The sequence below is a fragment of the Eschrichtius robustus genome, chromosome 12, assembly GCF_028021215.1.
Source record: "Eschrichtius robustus isolate mEscRob2 chromosome 12, mEscRob2.pri, whole genome shotgun sequence".
Classification (NCBI taxonomy): Eukaryota; Metazoa; Chordata; class Mammalia; order Artiodactyla; family Eschrichtiidae; genus Eschrichtius; species Eschrichtius robustus.
The window spans coordinates 37,702,981-37,716,836 of NC_090835.1; the positions used below are offsets into that span (position 1 = coordinate 37,702,981).

Genomic DNA, 13,856 nt, shown 5'->3' on the forward strand with positions numbered 1-13,856 from the left:
GCAACAATGTGGATAAAGGTGGAGGGCGTTATGCTAAATGAAATAAGCCCCAGACAGAGAAAGACAAATACTGTATGACCTCGTTTATATGTGGAATCTTAAAAAAAAAAAAGAAAGTAGAACTTACAGAAGCGGAGAGTAGAACAACAGTTATCAGGGGCTGGGGAAATGGGGAGATGTTGGTCAAAGGGTACAAAGTTGCAGTTATCTAGGATGAATAAGCCTAGAGACCTAATGTACAGGCATGATGACTATACTTAATAATACTATATTGATTACTGGAAATATGCTAAGAGAGTAGATTTCGGGGGCACTCATCACATACACAAAAATGGTAACTATGTGAGGAGAAGGTGACATGTTAATTAGCTTGACTCTAGTATTCATTTCACTATGCATATTGTGTATCAAATCATCATGTTGTACACCTTAAATTATATATAATCTTTATTAAAAATATATAAATAAAAAAATATATATAAATAAATGGAAAATACTGACCATATCTGTGTGGTCAATTGTTGTCTTTGTTCGGTTCCAGTGATGTACATGTCTTTTCTTTCATCAATACCACACTACCTTGATCACTATATACTGATTATCTCTCCATTTATTTAGGTCTTCTTTAATTTCTTTCAGCAATGGTTTGTAGCTTTAGTGGACAGGTGTTACACATATTTCATTAAATTGACCTAATGCTAGCCAAACATGCTTCACAGTTTCTAAGCATATCTTGCATGTGGGTGGCAGGAGGGTAGTTCTGTTCATAATAGGATGTGAGTGTATGTAAGACAGAAACAGTGCAGTTTTAACATTCTGTTCCCATACTAGTATCCCAATATTATCTTATTCTATTAACACAATTCCCCTACGATGATACAAAAGTAATCTAAGAACCATGATAAATCATTCCTCCTGCAAACAAATACTTTCAAGCACACTGAAATGAAAGTTTACTTCACAAAGAAAACTGAGCTGACTGGAAAAGGCAGTAAAATAAAATGAAATGATATCAACTACTTAAGGTTATCTTTTCTACAGTTATTATGTCTTCATGGAGTCTATTAAGATTTCAAACTATAGAATATGTCTCGTATTAAGATTAAAATGATCAAATGACTGAAATTTCAACTTGAAAGAAAAAGTACATTTTAAAATATGCATTTTTATATAAACAATTCAAAAATCAATTTTCCCATTTCAATGGATACAGACAGTAGTGAAGGCAAGCCCACATTTTACAGAAAAATAAAATCAGTAAATTAAAAGTAGTGGGAATCAATCATTTGATTAGTAAATTCACTATTCTTTCAGTGACATCTCATCAGTCAATGAGGTTTGTGTTTGGCTGCATTTAACACATATGATAAAAGGAGTTAACAAAAACAAGGATTATTTTTTCACATAAAAAATTCAGAAGTAAACAGTGCTTTTACAGTGATCCTACAATATCAGTAATATCTTAAATACCTTCCATCTTTGTGCTCTGCCATCCTTGGAAGGTACTTTTTAACATAACCGTCACCTCTTGGTAATAAGATGGCAACTCTACCATATGCCAATACAGGAAGTCACTTACTACAAGAAAAACAACGGCTCATCCAGAAACCCCTTGTAAAAACTTTTGCATATAATTTATGGCCAGAAATGCATCACATGGTGTCCCCTAACTTCAAGGGAGTCTGGAAAGATGGATACTTTAGCTGTACACAATGCCAACCTAAACAGTTCTGGCTCTTTTAATAAGGAAGAAAAGGAATCCAGCTACTGGATAGCCACAGGGTGCCTGCCAAAATATTCTTTCAGGTTTTAAACCTAGCTAAAATAAAATACACTAAAAGTTATGCTCAGTTGAAAAAAAAAAAGTCTTAAGTCATTAAAATACTGATTTACAACATATTTTGAGAGAAAACCCTTTAAAAATATCATTTTGTTATATACAAAATTATTTCTAAATGCAGCAAGAAAAAGAGCTTGCCAGTTTTAAAGACTGAAATTTTAAGAGTAAGATGGGATGGGGGCTAGGATATATTTGAAAAAATGTAGGACTAAAGCAAGTGGAAAACTTGGTTTAAGAATAGACTCTTAAAACAGCAAATATCATTCTTACTAACAACAAAAATGAAATAACAAGTAAGCATTCAACCAAGCACTTAAAAGGTGTTCTAAGTTTTTTATATCATCTAGACAACATGGTAACCCTAGGAAGCAGATACCATTATCATCTCCTAGGAGGAAGCTAACAGGCACAAAATCACGCAGCTACCGAGTTGTGGCATCTGAATTTGAACTCAGGAAGTCTCTCTCCAGAGCCTACGCATTCAGTCTCTCTGCTGAATTCCTCTTATATGCACCCTAAACATATGATGACATAAGCACGTATGTTCTTAATCTTTGTCAAATCAATATTCTTGAGACAAACATAAAAATGAATTTTATATCTTCTGTTCTTTAGGTGGGGCCTCAATATGAAATGTTGCCTTCCATTCACAGACTTAATCTTCCAAAGATTAGAAAGACACTATTCAGAAGAATTTAGAGAACTGTGCCTTATTTCTAATAAAATCTAGAAATTGTTCATTTTTAGGATTCCTGAAAAAAATTTTTAAAAACTCTTATAGCAATACAAAGTAGAACTGTTATAACGCATATCATCTTCAGTAACTAGGTTCTAGTAGAAATGTGTTTAATAGCTTTCCATAACATGAAAATATTGCTGTACTAAGATATGTTCTATCACAAAGGAAAAAGTAAACTACAGGGTAAGCTTCATCATAGATATCCAATTAAATAAAGGTGAGTTTTTAATAGAAAAGCAAAATTTCTAATGTCACCCTAAAATAGTACAAACAAATGATTTTAGCTACAATTATAAAATCCTTCAGTTATACACATGAAGGAAAATTCATAGTCCAAGATTAATGCAAGTACACATGCCTTTTCTATTTAGTTTTTACTGTCATCTTAATAGACACTATAATTGGATGTTAAACCCTATCACGGAAAATGGAAACAACTACACAGTTTTTTGATGAAGATTTCTTAGTTGCTGCAAAATTCGCTTTTTCTCATTTCTGTAGTAACTCTAGAGATGAAGAATAAGGATAATTCTGGGTAATAAGTTTCTTTTCTAGCTTTACTGGCCTCAATTGTTATCTTGGCAAAAGGAGAAAGGTATCTTCTGTGTATGACTTCTAATGTGCTTTTGGTTTAAAAAAAAAAAGTACTGTAGCATAAATATCTATTTAAAATTTGACAATCTTGCTTTTGACAGGAATGAGTAATGATGTCACTGTTTGCCACAAATGATGGTTCTCAGATAATCTTTTTCACATCAAAATAAGATTACTGGATGAGGAGATTATGGTTTTAACTGCCTCAGAGAGATGAGGGTTTTTCTACCCTGGCTCAAGTATACATATACTCTTATCCAAATACCCCATTATGCAAATGAAGTCCATTTCATTGAGTCTATTTATTTCTCTATGTATAGATACTTCTTAAGTGATAAATTGCGACATCAGTTATGCATATCTGGAGAGATATATATAGTTCATATCAAAAACTGAATAATGCAATTAACACTGATTGAGTGCTTGAAGCTTTATATGTAATTTTATTTAATCTCTTACAACCCTTTGAAATAATTCTCTCTGCTATAAATGGGTATTTTAAAGCTAAGACCTAACGAGAAGACTAACATAGAATGTGAAAAACCAAGATCTGAGCCTAGGTCCAAAGCCCTTTCCCTAGAATTTAACATACACCTGCTGATGCTATGATAAAAGTTAAACATAGAAAATTAGGTAGTGTCATCTCTTACCTTAAGCTCTTGTATACACATATTATTCACTTAACATTGGTAGTATTATTTCACAATATCATTATTTTTTTGATGAAAGCTTTAGGTTATTTTTTCCTAACAATCAAAATAATATATATTCACAATTCAAGATGTTGAAAACAAAGATTAGAAAAAGAAGACATCTAACATCTTAACCCCTCAATTAATCTCCATTAATATTTTGGTGAATTTTCTTCATTTTTTCCCCAAATATGTTTTCAGAATATAGATGAAGTTATACTTTATAATTTTGCATAAATTCACTTTAGTATGTAACATACTATTTAAATTTTTCTAACAGCTCTTTAGATGTAAACCCCAGCTCATCTGTGTCTTACTTGGACTACAGTTGGCACATTCAGGAAAGTAAATTTATGTTTGCTATTGCAAATAATGCTTTAATGGAAATATTTATGAGATTGCAATTCAACCAACTCCCATATTTAACTTTATCTTAAAACAAATTCCCAGAATTAGAATTACTAGGGTCTGAAGAATCTGAAGGCTTTTCCCAAACTATTTTTCAAATGTGCCAACAAAAACTTGATATCAACCAGCAAAGTGGATATGGAGGTATTCATTTCAGCAAAAATTCAATGGCAGAGGATAATTTCCACTTTCTTACTTGTTAATTTGAAGGAGAATTTATTACTTCATTGATTTACTTTCCATGTCCTTGATTGTTAGTAAGACTGAATATTTCCCTAATGTAATGCTTTATGAATGGCTTCTTTTATCCTTTGCTGAATATCTGCAGTGCTTTTACTGGTTTTCTTATTGACTTGTACACACTCTATTTACAGAAAGATATTAATCTTTATAGTCACATATGTTGAGACTTGTTTCTCATAGTTTACTGCCTTTTATTTAAATTATTTTCATTTTGTTTTCAAAATCAGATAAATTAGACTTTAGACATTGTTAACCTAGATTCATTCGGGCTCTGAAGTATACTTCTCAGAGGACAGCCAGGTAATTAACTGCCTCTTAGTAAAGTTAGATCAAGAAAAGAACTACAAGGTTTGAAATTAAGTAGGGAAAACTAAGAGAGAATGTTTGGCTTTCTGATTTTAGTAACATAACAGATTTTTATTCTCTTCTTGTAGAAAGTCATTTGGAAAAGACTTGTATTCATTTGTTTTGAATTCAATTGGCTACATGTCTGACCTCCTACCTGCATAAAAGAATAAGAAAAATCATTTGATACTTGTGATATTAACAACAGATTAAAAAGAATTAACCAGAAACACTGCGGTTTGTTAAAATCGCAAAGAAAGGCAACATTCCATTCATCAAAAAGTGAATTTAAAAACTGTAATGGCAATTTCAAATTTGGGGTATAAAATAAAAATCACGATTTGCAGTAGTCCTCTTTCCAATACAGCCTCTCACTTTCAAGTTTTTCTGTATCTCTGGAAAATTGGTAAGCAAATATATAAGCCTTAAAGCACATCTAAAAGATTTTTCAAACGTTAAGTGTTCTAAACCATTGCATCAAATAGCAGCTCTAATTTATCCAGAACATTTCTGAATAAGATGAGCTGTTGTAAAAGAAGACATCATATCGGTATGATTTTAACTTTTAGGTACAATATATTTACCCTCACAAATGCATATCAAGTTACCAAAACATATTAAAGGCAAGCTTGGGTGATGCTAATGATTCTTACCAACAACTTCATTACTTTTTCATGTTTTACCTAAAATTCACTTCTTCACATATATTAAAGTGTTGGTGAAGGCATTATTCCACTATTTCACAAATAAATTTGGCAGAAAAGAAAAACACAACAGAACTTTACAGGAAAATAATTTTCACAGTTGCTGTGGCAAAGATTGCTAGTGGTCCCTCAGTATTCATTCTCCACTTTTTCTACAGTCATAGAATGCCTGATTTGGGGCTAGTATATGGCCATCTTAAATAAAGACCAATTCTCAGCCTCTTTTTCAGCTAGAGGTTACCCTGTGACTGAGTTTTGACCAACAGGAAGTAGGCAAGAAATGTTCTGAGCAACTTCCAAGAAGTATCCTTTAAAGGAAAGAGCATGACTTTTTTCTTTCTCTTCCTTCTTCCTACAGCTGGTGTGCAGATGTGCTACCTAGAGCTAGGCATTTGGGGCTACAAAGCTGAAGCACTATAATGAGGAAGATAGAGCAGGAGGACAGAATGAGCCTGAGTCCTTTATGATGGTAGAGCTGCCATACCAAATCCAGACTGCCTGTGCCTACTTGAAAAAGAAATAAAGGTCTATTTTGTTTAAGGGACGATTATTTTACATTTTTTGGAGGGGATGCTGTTGCCACATAATCTTCATTCTAATAAATGCAACTACCATTTCAGAAGATGATAATAAGTTAACTACTAAAATCACCATAAATTGTATGCGAGATATATCAATATTAAAAGAATTTAATTCAGAAGATAAATAATGAGTTATTAAGAGCCCTGGAGTCTAATGAACTTAGATTTGGGGTCTGGCTGAACATTTACTTTTTATATGACTTTGGGCACATTCCTTATCCTCTCTAAGGATCAGTTTCTAATCAGTAATATGATGAGAACAATAGTAATTGTAGTGATAATTAAAATGAGGTAATGTATGTAAAAAATGAAGCACAGGCACAAGGTAAGCACTCAGAATAAGTGGTGCTGGGAAAACTGGACAGCTATATGTGAAAGAATGAAACTAGAACACTCCCTAACATTGTACACAAAAATAAACTCAAAATGGATTAAAGACCTAAATGTAAGGCTGGACACTATAAAACTCTTAGAGGAAAATATAGGCAGGGCTTCCCTGGTGGCGCAGTGGTTGAGAATCTGCCTGCCAATGCAGGGGACACGGGTTCGAGCCCTGGTCTGGGAAGATCCCACATGCCGTGGAGCAACTAGGCCCGTGAGCCACAAATACTGAGCCTGCGCGTCTGGAGCCTGTGCTCCGCAACAAGAGAGGCCACGATAGTGAGAGGCCCACGCATGGTGATGAAGAGTGGGCCCCGCTTGCCACAACTAGAGAAAGCCCTCACACAGAAACGAAGACCCAACACAGCCAAAAATGAATATAAAAATTAATTAATTAATTAATAAAAGAAAATATAGGCAGAATACTCTTGGACATAAACTGCAGCAAGATCTTTTTTGATCCACCTCCTACAGTAATGAAAATAAAAACAAAAATAAACAAATGGGATCTAATTAAACTTAAAAGTTTTTACACAGCAAAGGAAACCATGAACAGAACAAAAAGACAGCCCTCAGAACGGGAAAAAATATGCATTAATTTGCATTACCCTAATGGCTAATTATATGGAAAATCTTTTCATGTTCTTATTGACTCTCCATATATCCTCCTTGATGAAGTGTCTATTCAAGTTATCTGCCCATTTTCTAACTGGTTAGAAATTATTGTTAGAATTACTGTTCAGTTTGGAAAGTTGTTTATATATTCTACATACAAGTCTTTTGACAGATATGTGATTTGAAAATATTTTCTTCCAGTCTATGACTTATCTTTTCATCCTTTAACAGGGTCATTCAAGAGCAAAATTTTTCATTTTGATTAAGTCCAATTTATCAACCTTTACTTTTATGGACTGTTCCTTTAGCATCATGCTTAAGAACTCTTCACCTAATTGCAGGTCATGAAGATTTTCTCCTATATGTTCCCCTAAAATTTTTATAGTTTTATGTTTAACATTTAGGTCTATGATGTATAACGGATGAGGTTTAAGTCAAGTTTTTTGTTTTTTTTTTTGCCTCTGAATGTCCAACTACTCCACCTAACCATTTGTTGACAGGAGCATCTTTCCTCTGTTTAATTTCGTTTGCACCTTTGCCACAAATCAGTTGCCTTTACTTAACTGAATCTACGTCTGAACTCTCTATCCTGTTCCCTTAATCTATAATCTGTGTCTATCCCTCTGCCAATACCACTCCATCTTGATTACTGCAGCTATAGTAAGCTTTAAAATTAGGTAACATGATTCCTCTAACTTTATTCTTCTTTTGTATTCCCTTATAAATTTTAGAATCACCTTCTCTATATTTACGAAATATCCCTAGGACTGTTTCAAGAATTAAATATACAGATCAATCTGGGTAGAAGAGACATTTTTAATATCTGAGTCTTCCAACCCATGAACATGTCATGTCTGTCCCTTTATTTATTGCCTTCTTTGCTTTTGTTCATTAGCATTTTTGTGGTTTTCAGCATATAGAAATTGTATGTCTTGTTGGATTTATACCTAAATGTTTCATTTTTGAGCAATTGTAAACGGTATATGTTTTAAAATTTGGTTTCCAATTGTTCACTGCCAATATGTGGCAATATGATTGAGAGAGAGAGAGAGAGAGTTTGTGTGTGTATTTTAACCTGATATCCTGCAACTGAAAACTTACTTATTTTCAGAACTATCTTTTGTAAACTCTAGTGTTTGTGGATTTCTTGGGATTTGCTAGGTAGCCAATCATATCGTCTGCAAATATGAACAGCTTTATGTTTTCATTCTAATCCACATGTGTCTTCCTTCCTTTTCTTGCCTTACTGCATTGGTTAAGTATTCTACTACTAAGTTGAATTGGCTTGTTGAGAGCAGACATTCTTACCTTATTCCCAAAAGCAGACTTTTATCATTAAGTATGATGTTTGCTGTACATTTTAATAAATGTCCTTTATCAGGGTGAGAAAGTCCCCTTATATTCCTAGTTTGCTAAGAGTTTTTATCATGAAAGTTGAATTTTCTCAAATGCTTTTCCTGAATCAATTGATACGATATGGTGGTTTTTCTTCTTTAGATTGTTGGTAGAATTCACCACTAGAACCATCTGTGCCTGGACATTTCTTTTTTTAGAAGGATTTTCATTATAAATTCAATTACTTTAATAGTTGTCAGATATTCAGATTATCTATTTTGTCTTGGGTGAGTTTTGGTAATATGTGGTTTCAAGGATTTGTTCTATTCCTCTAAACTGCCATTTATGTGTACAAAGTTGTTTATAGTATTCTCTTATTACCCATTTAATATCTGTGGTATCTATAGTGATATCGCTTTCTTTACTCCTAATATATTGATAATTACTATTTTCTCTCATGTTGTTAAATGTTTATCAGTTTTATTGATATTTTCAAAAACTGGCTTTTGGTGTGATTGGTTTTTCCTCTACTGTTTTTCTATTTTTAATTTCATTAATTTCTGCTATTTTTTTTCCTTCATTCTGCTTGTTTAGGTTTAGATTCTTTTTTTGTTATTACATTTTGACCCCCTTCAGCCATTCCTCCAACTCCCCACTTCTGGCAACCACCAACCTGTCTCTGTTATCTATACCTATGTGCTTTCTTTTTTTTTTTTTTTCTTTTTTTAAGGTTTCACATATAAGAGAGATCATGTTCATATGATATTTATCTTTGTCTTTCTCCACCTAACTTAAATTCTTGAAGTAGGAGCTGAATTTGACACATTTTTCTGTTATATGCACTTAATGCTATAAATGTCTCTCTTGGCACTGCTTTAGCTGCATCCCACAGATTTTAATATGTTATATTTTCATTTACATTCAGTTTTAATATATTTTTTTATTTCTCTTGAGACTTTCTCTTTGATACATGGATTATTTAGGAGTGGCTTGTTTAATTTCTAAGTGCTTCAATATTTTCCTGTAATCTTTCTGTTATCAATTTCTAGGTTGTCTCCATTATGGTCAGAATACCCTTTGTATGACATGAATTATTACAAATTTGTTAACAGCTGTTCTATGATCTAAGATATTGTCACTCTTGGTGAATGTCCCATGTATGCTTGAAAACAATCTTTATTCTGATTTCACTGGGTGGAATGTTCTAAAAATTTCCATTTGATCCTGATGGTTGACGGCACTGTTCACTTCTTCCCTATCCTTGATAATTTTTAGTAGTTATATCCTTTAGTAAGCAAAGGGGTTATAAACCCCCAAGTATAATATCTGATTTCTCTAGTTTCAACTATTTTCTCCACTCAGTCCTTTAAGGTTTTACTTCATTTATTTCCCAGCTCTGTTTTTTGGTGCATGCATATTTAAGACTGCTATGTCTTCTTGGTAAATTGATCTTTTTATCATTTTGTAATTTCCCTTTCTCCTTGGTAGTTTTCTTTATTCTGACATCATTTTTTTCTACTAAAGTAAGTTTATTTATTTTTATTTACATTTATTTAAGGAAGAGATAATTCATACTTAATATTACTATCTCTTTTCAATACAGCCATTCCAGTTTTCTTCTGATTAGTGTTTGCATGGTATGTATTTTTCTATCTCCTAACCTCCCTGTGTCATTGCATATGAAGTGAGTTTCTTATAGACAAAACACAGTTCAGTCTTTTTTGATCAATTCTACCATTTCCTACCTTTTAATTATCCATATGTTAGGACTTAAGTCTGCCATTTTAGTACTTCTGTTTGTTCCCTCCATTTTACCTTCCTCTGTTTCCCCTTTCTTATGTTCCTATAGGTTACTTGAACATTTTTAGTACTCCATTTTGATTTATTTACAATATTTTTATTATATCACCATATAATACTTTTTTTTAACACCTTTATTGGAGTATAATTGCTTTACAATGTTGTGTTAGTTGTTGCTGTATAACAAAGTGAATCAGCTATATGTATACATATATCCCCATATCCCCTCCCTCTTGCATCTCCCTCCCACCCTCCTTACCCCACCCCTCTAGGTGGTTGCAAAGCACAGAGCTGATCTCCCTGTGTTATGTGGCTGCTTCCCACTAGCTATCTATTTTACGTTTGGTAGTGTATATATGTCAATGTCACTCTCTCACTTCGTCCCAGTTTACCCTTCCCTCTCCCCGTGTCCTCAAGTCCATTCTCTACGTCTGTGTCTTTATTCCTGTCCTGCTCCTAGGCTCTTCAGAACCATTTTTTTTTTTTTAGATTCCATATATACGTGTTAGCATATGATATTTGTTCTTCTCTTTCTGACTTACTTCACTCTGTATTACAGACTCTAGGTCCATCCACCTCACTACAAATAACTCAATTTCATTTCTTTTTATGGCTGAGTAATATTCCATTGTATATATGTGCCACAACTTCTTTATCCATTCATCTGTCGAAGGACACGTAGGTTGCTTCCATGTCCTGGCTATTATAAATAGTGCTCCAATGAACACTGTGGTACATGACTCTTTTTGAATTACCATATAATATTTTTAATGACTGCTCTAGAGATTACAATGTGTGTGTGTGTGTGTGTGTAACTTACTATAGCCTACTCGTATCAACATTTTACTACCCTGAGTGGAATACAAATACCTTGCCACAATTTATGTCCCTTTCCTTTCCCACTTTCGATACAGTTTTCTTAAATATAACCTCTATATACATTGAGAACCACGTAAATGTAATAATTTTTGCTTTGTATCATCAATTTTTTAAACTGAAGAGAATTTATTTATCTCTTCCATTGCTTTCTCCATTTCTAATATCCCAACTGTCCTTCCATTATCTCTTCCTTTGTGTCTGATGAACTTCCTTCATAGTCATTATTTTACAACCAATTTGCTGGCAACAAATTTTCCTAGCTTTCCTTCATCTGAGAATGTGTTGATTTCTCTTTCATTCCTTAAGTATATTTTTCCTGGATACACAATTCTGGGGTGACATCAGGTTTTTTTTTTTTAGCACTTCCTCTGTTTTCCGCAATTTCTGATAGGAAATCTGTTGTCATTTCAAATTGCCCTTTCCCTAATAGCAATGTTTGGTTTCCCTTTCAAGATTTTTTCTTTGGCTTTAATTTTCAAAAGTTTAACTATAATGGGTCTGGGTATGGATTTCTTTAGGTTTATCGTGTTGGGAGTTCACTCAGCTTCTTGAATCTGTAGGATTATGTCTTTTGCAAATTTGGTAAGATTTAAGCCAATATTTCTTCAAATATTTTTTAAATTCCACATCCTGTCCTCTCTGTCTAGTACTCTGATGCCTCAAATGTTATACCTTTTGTTATTGTCCCACAGATCTCTGAGTCTAAGTTCACTTTTTCAATTTCTCTCCATTATTCAGACTACATAATTTCTACTGATCCATCTTGAAGTTCACTAACTCTTTCCTCTGTCCTTTCCATTCTGCTATTTAGCCTAACCAGTAATTTTTAAATTTTGGTTACTGTATTTTTCATTTCTAAGATTTTCATTTGATTCTTTATATTTTCTACTTATTTGCTGCAGTTTCTTATGTTTTCATTTGTTTCAAGAGAATTAATAATTGCTCACTGGAGCAGTTTTACAAAAGCTGCTTTAAAATCCTTGTTGATGATTCCAACATTTGTGTCATTTCAAAGTTAGCCTCTGTTGATTGCCCTTTCTTATTAGAGTTGAGTTTTTCCTGATTTTTTCATATGACAAGTAATTTGGGGCTGTAGGCTGGACATTTTAAGTACTATACTATCACACTCTAATTCCTACTTAAATCTTTTATTTTAGTGAATGGTCAACCTGTTTAGATTCCGAATGTGATCCCAGGCTCACTTTTGTGGACTGTGATTCAAATGTCAATTTAGTTTATAAAGTCTCTCCAGTACTCCTTGGTTTTCTCTATTTACATGTTACCTATATAACAGAACTCCACTCCCCATTATCCTCAGCATGGGCTTGAGTGGGGAGAAGCACTGCCTCATTTCAGCAGGGCAGGCATAGAAAATAGGGTAATATGCAGGGGAGTGGGGAGTTGTGAAAGTCAAAGTACTACCCACAGGCTCAGTTGGGGAGGGTACCACCTTATTACTGCCAGGGGAGTGGAAATCAAAAGCTCCAAACACAGGCTCCTCTGTGGAGGAATGCTTCTTCTTTACTTCAGAGCATGGAAGAAAGTCAAGTTCTGCCTCAGAACTCTGCAGGGTAAGGGCACCATCTTGTTAATCCTGTGTAGTTGTGAAAGCCAGGGTCTCACCCACAGGCTCTGCTGAAGAGAGTTGCCACCTTGTAAATTCTGGTGGGGTAGAAGTCAGTCCTCCCTACAGGCTCTGCTCAGGAAGGGGACTGCCTCATTACTGAGCAGGAAGAGGAGAAGTCAGAGTTTGACCCACAGGCTCCACTGGAGGGGGACATCTCCTTGTTACTGCAGGTGGGGGAAGGGTGTCTGTGAGACAAAGCTCTGGTCATGGATACCGCTGCTGTAATGCCTGTTTGAGTGGGAGGGGGTATAGATTTTATTGTGATGTTCTCCAGAGAACGGATGGGATAGGTTAGGATGTTTCTATCTTGCTGGGCCATCCTTTGGCTAGAGATAACAGGCTTTCCTTGGTGCTATTTTTTTGTCTGCACTCATTAGCATTTCCAGGTTGTAGTCTTCTCTACAACCCAGGCCAAGATATATGGGAGGCAAGAAAAAAAGACAGTCAGGGAACTCACTCAATCCTTGAGTCTCAAGGTCCTTACTCAGTCCACCTTCTTTTCCCTAACTTTCAGAGTTTTCTGGTAGGGTATTTCATGAGTTTTTCCAGGATTTTTGTGATTAGTAGGAGAAAAATAGAATGTGTTTACTTCATCTTGTTCAGAACCCAAACCCTGTCACTTATTTTCAGTCTATATTTTTTGTGTCCTATCACCCTCTACTCTCTAAGTTTCCAGAGGATATTAACTGAGGTTTTATTAACCTACTAATTGTTGACTTGGCAAAAAGTATCATATATGACATATCCTTTAAGCTTATTAGCTGTAAGAAAGTGCTGTACAGCTTCTTGGCCTTTACCCACCATTAGGTTCACAATGTAACTCTGAAGTTTGTTCATTCATTTAATAAAGACCTGTTTTGTGAAAGCTTCTGGGGATACAGCAATGAGTAAGACAGCTAAAATCCTTGGTGTTATGGAACTTACATTCTATTGACTGGAATAGGATGGAGAGAACTGCAGGCATATGAATAATGTGTTCTCTTCAGGTTGGACAAAACTCAAGTCTACTATGTTTCAGTTAATATTAGGAATATACATTTGAAAAACTGTAGATATTCAGAAATCTATAAATT

The 13,856-nt window shown here is 34.1% G+C and overlaps 1 protein-coding gene across 1 annotated transcript in view; it reads right to left on the minus strand.

Moving 5' to 3' along the window:
* The window catches only part of DOCK3 (dedicator of cytokinesis 3), a 349,841-nt gene that overhangs the window by 257,358 nt on the left and 78,627 nt on the right, over positions 1 to 13,856 (minus strand). The window lies entirely within an intron of this gene.